Source organism: Elephas maximus, chromosome 9 (genome assembly GCF_024166365.1).
Source record: "Elephas maximus indicus isolate mEleMax1 chromosome 9, mEleMax1 primary haplotype, whole genome shotgun sequence".
NCBI classification, from domain to species: domain Eukaryota; kingdom Metazoa; phylum Chordata; class Mammalia; order Proboscidea; family Elephantidae; genus Elephas; species Elephas maximus.
In genome coordinates this window covers 71,514,516-71,527,605 of record NC_064827.1, presented here as the reverse complement: position 1 = coordinate 71,527,605, position 13,090 = coordinate 71,514,516, and the positions used below count along the sequence as shown (strand labels likewise).

At 43.5% G+C, this 13,090-nt stretch overlaps 1 protein-coding gene across 5 annotated transcripts in view; it reads left to right on the top strand.

The window, feature by feature from the left end:
- GGTA1 (glycoprotein alpha-galactosyltransferase 1 (inactive)) overlaps nt 1-13,090 on the top strand; it is a 234,474-nt gene that overhangs the window by 192,588 nt on the left and 28,796 nt on the right. The window contains exon 1 of one of the 5 annotated variants that reach the window (XM_049897248.1): nt 8,482-12,530. The exons of the other annotated variants lie outside the window; for them this stretch is intronic. The gene's annotated coding sequence lies outside the window, so the exon portion shown is untranslated. Of the gene's footprint in view, nt 1-8,481; nt 12,531-13,090 lie in introns of those variants that run through there. 5 annotated transcript variants of the gene reach the window in all.

The window sequence follows — 13,090 nt, the reverse complement described above, 5'->3', positions numbered from 1 at the left end:
CCATGCCCAGCTCTTACCTGGGCCTTCTCTGGACAACTTTGCTCTGCAGAGCGGTGAGGCCTAATTGATTAGTTATGGTTCTCTGCCTTTGTTTTCTATAAAGGAATGACCACAACTATGTGTCCCTTTGTCTTAATGAGTCTGAGGATGAAAGTGTCAGGGAAGTGGGAAGGACATGTTTGAATCCTCTGGAAGTTGACTTTTCTGCCTTCCAGATGTCTCTTGGGGAACATAAGTACAGGTTTGTGATTAACCAGTCTGGGGCTCATATTCTTCTGCCTGACCTGTATGGTGTTACCCGGAGGCAGCTATGTAGGCAGGAAAGCACTGAGCCCACCAAGGAAGCATCCCATAAGCAAGTCCCTGAGAATCTCCTTATGTTTTTCTGTGAAAATGGCAGAGAAGGGCCCTTCCCTGACCACCTCACAGGTAATCATGAGGATCCACTGAGGTAAAGAGGGGAGGCTGCTATATAAACCATGAAGGGGGAGGCTGGTGTGACCCACAATCAGTGCTTCTCACTGAGAGGACCAGTTTACCCTAGTCAAGCTCTTTATACTCCAAATTCTGTCTTCTTTCTCTTCACCATTGACCATAGGTCCAGGTTCTTTTAATGCAACAGATTTTCCCTGAGCCCCTACTGAGGTGCTCAGTGGGGCTTGCTATTGGGAGGGAAACCCAAGAGAAGGAAAAAGCAGGGCCTGTCCATGGTCCGGAGTCCCTAAGTAAGTGTCGGGGGAAGACAGAGTATTAGGGACTCTCTGAAAAGGTATATTTGTGATGAACACACCTGTGAGCCACCATCCAAGATCAGCCCCACCCCCCAGGAGCTCCCCTGTGGCCCTTTCCAGTTACTACCACCCCTGGGGGAAACCACCATCCCACTTTCTAACACCAGAAATCAGTTTTGCCTAGTTTTGAACTTAAATGGCATCATCCACCATGTATTCTTTTGTGCCCAGCTTCTTTCACGCAATACTATGTGTCTTTCTCTCTGTGCCACTTATCCATGTTGAGGTGAGTAGCTGTAGTTTGTTCATTCTCATTACCGTATGTAGAATTCTACTGTGGTACTAGATGGCAACTTATCTGTTCTGATGAAGGGCCTTAACTGCTGTTGTTGGGTGCCATCATGTTAATTTCAACTCATAGTGACCCCATGTGATGGAGTGGAACTGCTGCATAGGGTTTTCTAGGCTGTGATCTTTATGGGAGAAGATTGCCAGATCTTTCTCCTGCAGAGCCACTAAACCAAAAACCCACTGCTGTTGAGAGGATTCCAACTCATAGCGACTCTATAGGACAGAGTAGAACTGCCCCATAGAGTTTCCAAGGAGCGCCTGGTGGATTCGAACTGCTGAACTCTTAGTTAGCAGAGCCACTAGGTGGGTTCAAACTACCAACCTGTCTGTCAGCAGTTGAGAGCATAACGTGTTGTGACACCAGGGCTCTGGGCCTTACTAAAGGTAGTCCCTGACTTACGACGTATTCGATTTATAATAAACTGCACTTATGACGGTCTGTCTTTTTTTTTGTACATCTTGTTAGTTATATATTACATACAATGTTAAAATAAGTTTATATGTAATATTTCCAGTCCCCAAAGACAAATAAAGATCAGATTTCTGTAGATACTGATAATAAAAGTCAATAATAATGAAAACCAGAAAAAAAAAAAAAAGAGAAATATTTGACTGTGCTGGAAACCCTGGTGGCGTAGTGGTTAAGTGCTACGGCTGCTAACCAAAGGGTTGGCAGTTCGAATCCACCAGGCGCTCCTTGGAAACTCTATGGGGCAGTTCTACTCTGTCCTATAGGGTCACTATGAGTCGGAATCCACTCGACGGCACTGGGTTTGGTTTTTTTTAGTTAATTTGACTATGTCAGAACCAACTTATAGTAGAGTCGTTGGGATGGAACCACGTCCTAAGTTGGGGACTACCTGTAGTTCCCAGTTTTTGGTATGCTATGAACATTCTAATTCATGTCTCTTGTTTGTTTCTTTTAAATTTTTTATTGTGCTTTAGGTGAAAAGTTTACAGAGCAAATTAGTGCCCCATTTGATAGTTTGTACATAAAGTATTCCACGACATTGGTAGTATTCCCCACAATGTGTCAGCACTCTCCCCATTTCTGCCCTGGGTTGCCCATTTCCTTTTGTCCAGATTTTCTACCCGTCCTGCCTTCTTATTATTGCTTTTGGGCAAATGTTGTCATTTTGATCTCGTATAATTGATTGTGCTAAGGACTATATTTCTCTCAGGTGTTATTGTTTAATTTATGGCCCTACCTACAGTCTGGCTGAAAGGTGGTCTCCAGGAATGGCTTCAGTTCCAGGTCAGAAGGGTGTCTTAGGGCCATTGTCCCAGGGGTTCCTCTAGTCTCTGTCAGACCAGTAAGTCTAGCCTTTTGTGTGAATTTGATTTATTGTTCTACATTTTTCTCCCGCTCTGTCCTGGACCCTCTGTTGTGATTCCAGTCAGAGCAGTCGGTAGTGGTAGCTGGGCACCATCTATTTCTTATGGCCTCTGGGTTGTGTAGGTTGTGGTTCATTTGGTCCATTCGTCCTTTGTACTTATTGCTCCCTTACGTCTTTGGTTTTCTTCATTCTCCTTTGCTCTGGATGAAAACAGACCAATAGTTGTGTCTTAGATGGCCACTCACAAGCCTTTAAGACCACAGACGCTACTCACCCAAATAGGATGCAGAACACTGTCTTTATAAACTATGTTGCGCCAATTGATATAGATGCCCCCTGAGTCTATGGTCCCTTCACCTTCGAGCCGAAGAACTTCATCCAGCGAGATGTTCGGTTATGTCTTAAGAAGTGTCCAGGACTGTATCCCTTGTGTGCTCCATTGTCTATATTAATATACATGCAACACCAACGATTATGTATGTAGAAATATCCACAATCAAACCTATATCTGCAGGTGGGTGTGCTCCGTTACACCCTTCCACACCTCTTTACCATACTTATCTAACCTATGTATCCATTGGTAAATTATTGTTTGTTAATACTATTGTTGCAGGATTGTCTGTTATAGTAATTACCATAAGAAATGAAAAAAAATTTTTTTTTAATATAGTTTCCCTTTATTCTTACGTTCCTCTCAGTGTCTTCCTTTGCCTTGGTCATGTTGTGCTGACTTCCCCCGTATTGTGTATTGCCTTTTCCTTCACCAATATTGACATGTATCTTCTATCTAGGTAGTAATTTTCTCTCCCTCCCCCTCCCATCCTTGCTAACTATCAAAGAATTTTTTTTCTGTGTGTAAAACTAGTCTTGATTTTTTATAAAAGTGGTCTCATACAATATTTGTCTTTTTGTGACTGACTTGTTTCACTTAGCATAATGTCCTCCAAATTCATCAATGCTGTAAGATGTTCTGCGGATTCATCATTGTTCCTTATCATTGCATAGTGTTCTATTGTGTATTTATTTTGTTTATTCATTCATCCGTTGATGGGCACTTAGGTTGTTTCCATCTTTTTGCTGTTATGAATAATGCTCCAATGAACATGTATGTGTATATGTCAATTTGTGTCACAGCTCTTATTTCTTTAGGGCATATACCTAGGACTGGGATTCCTGGATTGTATGGTGTTTCTATTTCTAGCTTTTTAAGGAAGTGCCATTCCATTTTCTATAGTGGGTGTACCATTTTACATTCCCAACAACAGTGTATAAGAGTTGCAATCTCCCCACAACCTTGCCAACATTTGTTATTTTCTGTTTTTTTTTTTTTTTTGAGTAGTGCTAGTAAGGTCAGGGTGAGATAGTATCTCACTAAAGTTCTGATTTGCATCTCTTTATGGCTAGTGAACGTGACATTTCTTCATGAGTTTGTTAGCCTCCTGAATGTCTTCTTTGGTGAAGTATCTGTTCATATCATTTGCCCATTTTTAAATTGGATCACTTGTCTTTTTGTTGTTGAGGTGTTGAAGTTTTCTGTAAATTTTAGAAATTAGATCCTTGCCAGATATGTCATAGTTCTCGCTTTACTCTTTTGGAGAAGTCTTTTGATGAGTGTGTTTAATTTTTAGGAGGTCTCATTTAACTAGTTCATCTTCTGCTGTTAGTGCATTTTCAGTTATGTTTGGTATTTTATTTATGCCATATCCCCTAGCATTGTCCCTATTTTTTCTTCTACGATCTTTAGAGTTTTAGGTCATTGATCCATTTTGAGTTAGTTTTTGTATATAGTGTGAGGTATGGGTCCTGTTTCCTTTTCTACAGATAGACACTCAGTTTTGCCAGCATCAGTTGTTAAAGAGGCTGTGTCTTCCCCATTTAATGGACTTTGGGCCTTTGTTGAAGATCAGCTGTCCTTAGGTAGATGGATTTATGTATGGCTTCTCAATTCTTTTCCATTGGTCTGTGTGTGTGTCATTTCACCAGTACCAGGCTGTTTTGACTACCATGGCTGTATAGTAGGATTGAAATCAGGTATTGTGAGGCCTCCTACTTTGTTCTTCTTCAGTAATGCTTTACTTAACAGGGCCTCTTTCCTTTCCATATAAAACTGGTGATTAGTTTTTCCATCTTGTTAAAGAATGGTGTTGGAATTTGGATTGGGATTGCATTATATCTGTAGATCACTTTGGGTAGTGTTATGGATTGAATATCTGGCAACTTGGCTAGGTCATGATTCCCAGTATTGTATGATTGCCCACCATTTTGTCATCTGATGTGATTTTCCTATGCATTGTAAATCCTATCACTATGATGTTAATGAGATGAATTATTGGCAATTATGTTGATGAGATCTACAAGATAAGATTGTGTCTTCAGCCAATCTCTTGGGATATAAAAGAAACAAGGGAGCAGAGAGGCAGGGGGACCTCATACCATCAAGAAGGAAGCACTAGGAGCATAGCATGTTCTTTCAACCCAGGGTCCCTGTGCTGAAAAGCTCCACAACCGGGGAAGATTGATGACAAGGACCTTCCTCCAGAGCTGACAGAGAAGACAAAGACTTCCCCTGGAGCTGATGCCCTGAATTTGAACTTGTAGGCTAGCTAGACTGTAAGAGAATAAATTTCTGTTTGTTAAAGCCATCCACTTTTGGTATTTCTCTTATAGCAGCCCTAGATGATTAAGATAGATAGTATTGACATTTTCACAATAATAAGTTTTTGTCTTAGAAGAAGTACAGCCAGAATGCTCCTTAGAAGCAAGGATAATGAGACTTCATTTCACATATTTTGGACATGTTATCAGGAGGGACCAGTCTCTGGAGAAGGACATCATGGTTGGAAAAGTGGAGGGTCAGCGAAAAAAGAGGAAGACCCTCAATAAGATGGATTGACACAGTGGCTGCAACAATGGGCTCAAACATAATAACGATCATGAGGATGGCACAGGACTGGGCAGTGTTTCATTCTGTTGTACACAGTGTCGCTATGAGTCAGAACCAACTCAATGGCACCTAACAACAACACCATCCATGAGTCTGGTATGTTTTTCCATTTATGTAGGTCTCTTTAGGCTTCTTGCAGTAGGGTTTTGTAGTTTTCTTTGTATAGGCATTGTACATCCCTGGTTAGATTTATTCCTAAGTATTTCATCTTTTAGGGGGCTGTTGCAAATGGTATTGTTTTCCTGATTTCCTTTTCAAAGTTCTCTTTGTTGATGTAGAGGAATTCAACTGATTTTTGTATGTTGATCTTGTATCCTGCTACTGTGCTGAATCCTCCTGTTATTTCCATTAGCTTTCTTGTGGAATCTTTGGAATTTTCTATATATGACTGTGATCATTAAGGCTGTGTGTCAACTTGGCTGGACCATGACTCGCAGTGGTTTGGCAGTTATGATGTAATTTGGCAGTCTTATGATGATGTAATCACATCCATGATGAGATTTGATATAATGTGGTCACCTCCATGATGGAATCTGCTGTGAGTAGCCAATCAGTTGAAAGGGAGTTTCCTTGGGGGTGTGGACTGCATGGAATATAAGTAGACTTTCTGGCAAGGCTCGTGGGCTTTTTCTCAAGCTGGATCCTGCAGTTGGCTCCTGTTCGTCTGACCTCTGGTTCTTGGGACTTGGGCTAGCAGCTTACCTGCTGTCTTGCCTGCCAATCTTGGGATTCATTGGTCTTCAAAGCCTATGAGCCAGAGCCCTGCTGTCTGACTTGCTGATCTTGGGTTTGCCAGCCCCTGTGGCTACGTGGATCAGGAGAAGCCTCTGTCGTGACCCACAGATTTGGGATATTGCAGCCTCTACAACTGCCGTGAGCCATTCCCTTTATATAAATTTCTCTCTATATACATATATTTATACACTTTACTGATTTTGCTTCTCTAGAGAACCCAGCCTGAGACAAGAATTGTATATCAACTGTGACTAGGGATAGTTTTATTTCTTCCTTACCCAGTTTGAATACCCTTTATTTCTTTTTCTTGCCTTATTGCTCTAGCTAGGATTTCCAGTAGAATGTTGAATAAGAATGGTGATAAAGAGCATCCTTATCTGGTTCCCATTCTCAAGGGGAATGCTTTCAGTCTTTCTCCATTGAGAATAATGTTATCTTTTGTTTTATTTAAATACCCTTTATTATGTTTTATTATTATTATTATGTTGAGAAAATTCCCTTCTATTCCTATTTTACTGAGAGTTTTTTTTTTATCAGGAATGGATGTTGGACTTTATCGAATGCCTATTCTGCATTGACTTAGATGATTATGTTATTCTTTTGTTTTATTTATGTGGTTGATTACATTGATTTTCTAATGTTGAACCATCCTTGCATACTGGTACGAATCCCCCTTTGTCATGATGTATTATTTTTTTGATATGCTGTTGAATTGTATTGGCTATCATTTTGTTGAGAATTTTTACATCTATATTCATGAAGGATATTGCTCTGTAATTTTCCTTTTTTTCTGTGTCTCCCCTGGTTTTAAGGACCCGTGGCCACACAGTGGTTAGTGCTCAGCTGCTATCTGAAAGGTTGATGGTTCAAGCCCACCAGCCACTCTGTGGAAGAAAGATATGGCAGTCTGTTTTTATAAAGATTTACAGTCTTGGAAACCCTATGGGGCAGTTCTACTCTGTCCTATATTGTTGCTATGAGTCAGAATCAACTTGACAACAATGTGTTTTAGGTTTGCCTGGCTTTGGTATCAGGGTTATGCTGGCTTCAGAGAATAATCTAATTCATGTCTCTTGGTGAACATATGTACACTAACTTTTGGATGTAGACTTCAAAGTGGAATGGCAGGGTTCTAAGTCAAGCATTTGTTCAGCTTGATACCAGAAGGAAGAATTTAAGTACATTTTAGGAGGAACATTCAGATTCTGAAAGTTGTGATCCACTAGTTCATGACCCCATATGAGGAAGCTGTGAAATTTCTTTCTGGAGAACAGGGGGAAGGGGCTAGATTAGGCATGGCTGAGGGACCCTGGAGCCAGCCTGTGACTCCTTCCTATGAGGCTTTGGTCCCCTATCCTTGGTCTAGGGGTTTCCAGACTGTCCTTCATGGAGGTGTCTCGGGCCGTTTGGGAGCGATGGGGCAGAAGGGCTTTATGCTTCATTTGTCTGCTTTAGCCCAAGTACTTCTGTGTCTTCTTTATATACTGGGGTTCTGTGGATGACTTCGTTTGTTTTGTTTGTTTTTTTTTAATGTTTTAGCTGTTCTGATATTTGAAAATCAACTGGCCTAAGGTTCCTTCCAGCTGGAAAATTCTATCTTGGGAGCAGGAGGTGGGTGTGGGAAGGGTTAAACGTTATTCAGCCAAGGAGCAGGGTTGGGCCTCAGTGACCTTTTAAAGTTCTTATTGCTTGGTTTTCAATGCAGGGCGATCTCATAACATTCTATAAAACATAATGTCCAAACAAAACAAAGCAGCTACTGAAGCCTAAATGAGGCAGAGAAGGCTGAACTTTGAAGAACATTTAAGTAGAATTTCAGCCAGGGTCCTGAGGACTCTTTCCTTCACCCATCCCCCTCCGTTACATTTTTCTTTCTCCTTTGACTGTTCCTGGTAGCAGTCACTTGGGTTTGTTTGGGTTCAGAATGGTTCCCATTTTTGCCAAGGAGTGGGTGACATGGGCAGCCTGTGTGCCCCTCTCAAGGGTGGTGGCCTTCTTTCCTCCAACACCAGGCCAAGTTTGGGATTGTGGTTTCACTTGGAGAGGCAGGCTGGGTGTTCATGGGCCCAGGGAGGAATGTTTCTGCCTTGGCATGTAGCTCTGAGTCAACAGGCCTGATAAACAGCCCATTTCCCGGGGCCTGCAGGCCACAAAGCCCCTAGCTGCTGAGGGATCTGTCTACCCTCCTCTTCCTGAAACAGCTGTTTATTCTCTTGATAGGAGTTGGAGTGAAGCATCTTTCCTTCCTCCTAGCCCTGCCTCCTGCTACACAACGGAGCTCAATAGGACTTTGTTATTTTGCCTTTTACACTGGGGGGAAAGATGCAGATGATGAGGTATGTGAAATATTGAAATGATTTACTTCTACCCTGCCAAGGTCACTGGGGAAATTGCGCTCAAACTGCTGTGTGGATCTACCTGGAGGAGGAACCTTGCTTTCCCTGTAACCCCTCTCTGGTTCCTCCAGCAGTTTGGGAAGAAGACAGCCTCCCCCCCGCCCTGCCCCCCCACACACAAAATCAGGCCTTGGGTCTGGGAGCTGGCGGGATGCTGGCTCAGTGACTTCCGCTGTAAGCTCTGCTTTATTTTGCTTCCCTTGGCAGGAACTCACAGGGCTGCAGTAGTGCTTGCAGCCTGGGGTTTTCTCTACAGGATTCAAGGTGACAATGCTGGGCTGGGGGAGAGTCGTGGGGACCCCAGGAGTGTTGTGGGTGGACGCAAAGACTGACCCTCTCAGGGTAGTACAGTGTCCTTCATTTAACTTACCTTATTTCTCTCGGAAAAGCCCTTGCATAGTGATTTCTGGGCCAGGCAGGAATGAAAAACCAGCTGGATACAGGCTTTAGACTTTCTGAAGGGGATTCAAGAAATAGCGCTATAAGATGTACCTCCAAGAACAGGTTGCTCTGTTTGTGATGGCTGGATTGACAGCTGGGTATTTAGTCTAAGACTTGTCTCTTATTTTCCTCTGTCTGTGTTTACTCTGACCCTTGTAATAAAAAACATAACTGGAAACAGCCGTCCATGTATTTCTTTTCCTGAATTGTACCGTGTTTCTTTGATGGGGAACATTTTTCCAGAATGCCTTCATATTTACTGAGGCTCCAGGAAATAAGGAACTCTCCCTCCTCACCCCCAGCCCCATCCCCATCCCCATGTCCAGAGCTGGCAGGGGAATCAGGTACCTCCACCTCAGGCAAGTGTCTTTACTTTGCTAAAGCTCAGTTTCCCCAGCTAGACAGGTAAGACAGTGATGCCACACCGACCATGGGGAGGAAGGAATGAGACGGGGTGAGTGAGGCAGAAGGGTCTGCCAATGCTCACCACTCACAACGGGCTTCAGCTCTGAGGAAAAGCTAGCCTTCAGAGGAGTTTGGCCAGTGGTTGGTAGCATTGGGTCAGTTGTGCGTAATCACGAGAGGCAAAATGAGATGCACCAAGGAGATCCAAGGGATTAGCCCATGGATAAACCTTCATGATTATCAGAACAACTTAGTGGCTAAAAGTGGCATGGGGCGGGGGAGGAGGACGACTCCCTGAATCTGAGTCCCAGCTCCATCACTTCTGAGCCTCCATTTCACATTTATAAAATGGGGATAATAATAAAGTGGACTTGATAGGGTCTTTGTGAGGCTTAACTGAGAGGCTGTTGGTAGATCATTCAGCCCTGGGCCTGGTCTGGGCTTAGTCTGGAAAGATCTAGGTGTGGCGGGCCTGAAGCCTAGACAAATTTCAGAGCATTTTTTAGTTTACTGTGGTAAAACATACGTAGCAAAAAAATTGCTATTTTAACCATTTTTTAAGTGTACAATTCAGTGACATTAATTACATTCACCATGTTGTACAACCAGCACCACCATCTATTTCCACGTTTTTCATCACCCCAAACAGAAACTCAGTACCCTTTCAGCAATAATGCCCCATTCCTCCCTCCCCCTAGCCCCTGGCAACGGCCAAATAAACTTATATTTCTATGCATTTGTCTAGTCTAGATATTTTCTATAAGTAGAACCATAGAGTATTTGTTCTTTTGTGTCGGGGACACCTTTAAGATAGAGAACACAAAGTTGCAAATACATATTAGACATGAAAGTGAAAATTTACCGTATGAGAAAAGGTATCGCACAAATAACAAAAACTGACAAATATTCCAAAATTTGAAAAATTCATAAAACAACATAATAAAATAATGTAAAGATAACAAAAATGATTACTTAGCCACCTGGTGCACCCGTCATATGGCTTGGCTGCCATACTCTTTGCTTGCCTCTTGATCTGACAATAATTTTGTAGTCTGCTTTTTGACAGAAACAGAAAGAAATCATTTTTCTGTCTAGCATGTCTAATCCATGGTTGTTCTTATTACTGAGAATTTAAAAGAGTTTCTTTCAGCCTGACAACTTGTTAGTGGTCATACCATGTGTTATAAATCTTTTAGTAGTTTCTTGCTCAGGTGGCAGTTCTTGCCCATGGACTGGCCCTCCGAAGGACTCAGCCCTTGGATCCTCGCTGGGCATGGAGGTGGTGGGGATGACAACTGGACCTGGGTCCTGCCCCTTGAATCCTGGGTAGGGGACATGAGGTGGCTGTGAGGCCTGGATCATAGTGATCCCTGAGCAGGGAGTGGAGCAGAATCTAGTTCAGCTGCTTTTCCTTTAGGTCAAAGGCGAGGGTATCTCAACAAGGTCCACCTGGGGCAGGTTATTCTCTGGGCCCAGGTGGGTGTGCAGGTAGTGGGGTCAGCCCCTCAGGCTCTGCCTGCAGTCCCAGGAAATCACCAGGACTAAGGATGATCCCCTGGGTTGGCTCCTTGCCTCTGGGAGGTATTTGGGGCTTTTCGCCCCAGCCCCAATGGGAGGTCAGGCCCAGACTTGCAAAGGACCTCTGCAAATGAGGGGCCCTGACACCTGAGCTTCATTAGCTTCCTGGTAAGTTAGCCTCTGCGCTCAAGGCATATTGGTTGGTAATCTTTTCCAATCATTACCTCAAGGGATTCACATGAGCGACTGCAGAAAGATGAGCTCCATGTGGCTACGTGAACTGCCCTCTTGTGAAATGAGATACCCAGCCCTGTGGTTTATTTCTCATCTGTGTCCCGAGTCAATCAGGAAAGACTGTGAGGGAAAGTTAAGTCGAAATGCCTCCTTTCACAGACAGGAAGACCGAAGCCCAGAGAAATCCCATTACTCCAGTTTACAAAGCTGGCTGTGTGTTGGAGCTGGGGCTAACGTGCAGACTGCCCTTCCCTGCCCAAATGTAACACTAGGTTGGTCAGGGCTGCGCAGCCAGGCTCTCTCCTCATTGCTGTACACACTAGAGCTGACTGTTTCTTAACACCCCATGGGGGTTTGTGGTCTTGGCCCCTAACTGTTCTGTGCAGGTGCTGCCTTGGGGGATCTAGATTCCTCTCTCAGAGACCCACAGCTGCATTTTAAGAGACTAAGCTCTGAGCCAGGTGTTTCTGAACCTCTCACATTAAAAATCACCATCATCGTTAGAGCTGCCATTTGTGGAGCATTTACGGACCTCCGGGCGAGGCTAAGTGTTTCACGCACTCGATCTCCTCTTGTCCTTGCAAGAGCTCTGTGAGGAGGGTGTTTGAATCTCCGTTTGATAAATGTAAATAGAGTCTCAGAGTTAAGGTAACTGGTCCAAGGTACACATCTAGGATTCACAACCAGTTTTGCTACTTTGAGTCTTTTAAATGTTTACTTGGCCTAATTTTTACCTGGAATGCTGGATCTAAACACCCTCATTTACAGTTGAGCATTTGGGAGACTAAACGTTGGAGTCCTGTTCAACATCATTGTTATGGATTAAATTGCATCCCCCCAGAAATGTGTATCAACTTGGCCAGGCCATGATTCCCGGTATTGTGTGGTTGTCCATCATTTTGTGATCTGATGTGATCTATCCCTATGTGTTATAAATCCTAACCTCTGTGATGTCAATAGAAAACTCTGGTGGTGTAGTGGTTAAGAGCTATGGCTGCTAACCAAAAAGGTCAGCAGTTCGAATCCACCAGGCTCTCCTTGGAAGCTCTGTGGGGCAGTTCTACTCTGTCCTATAGAGTTGCTATGAGTTGGAATCAACTCGATGGCAATGGGTTTGGTTTTTTGTTTTGGTATGATGTCAGTGAGGCAGGATTAGAGGCAATTATGTTAATAAGGCAGGACTAATCTACAGGATTATGTTGTATCTTGAGTAGGTTTCTTTTGAGATATAAAAGAGAGAAGCGAGGAGAGGGACCTCCTACCACCAAGCAAGAAGAGCCAGGAGTGGAGTACATCCATTGGACCCAGGGTCCCTGCACTGAAAAGCTCCTTTACCAGGGGAAGACTGATGACAAGGACCTTCCCCCAGAACCCACAGAGAGAGAAAGCCTTCCTTGGGAGCTGGCACCCTGAATTTGGACTTCTAGCCTCCTAGACTGTGAGAGAATAAATTTGTTTGTTAAAGCCATCCACTCGTGGTATTTCTATTAGAGCAGCACTGGATAATTAAGATAGTTGTTAACACCCAATTAGTTTGCCTGCATCCTTCCCTGTCCCAACTGCCCCCACTACTTTTCCTTTGCCACAGTTGTCACTATCTGACATAATACACATTTTTTTTTAGTATCTTGACTCCCCATTAGAATGTAAGCTCGGCATTGGTCTTGTTTACTGAAGTATCTTCAGTGCCAAAAACAGTGTCTGGCGCATAGTAGTCTGACTCTGTGTTTGTTGAATGAATCTGTTGCAGGGCAGGACTGGTGCTCCATTCTGACACTCCTCAGAACTTGCCTTACACATTTATCACTCCACAGGCACTTGTGGCTCACCTACTGCGTGCCAGGGCCTGCACCAGTCTGGACCCATCACAATAGTCCAAAAGTGATTAGGCTTGAGCAGAGCAGGGGCAGTTCTGAGGGGAGGGGGGATGCATTCCCGGGAAGCAATAGAGCAATCAAAGCTGAGAGAGAAATTCTCTGGCCTCTGGGAAGGTGGAAG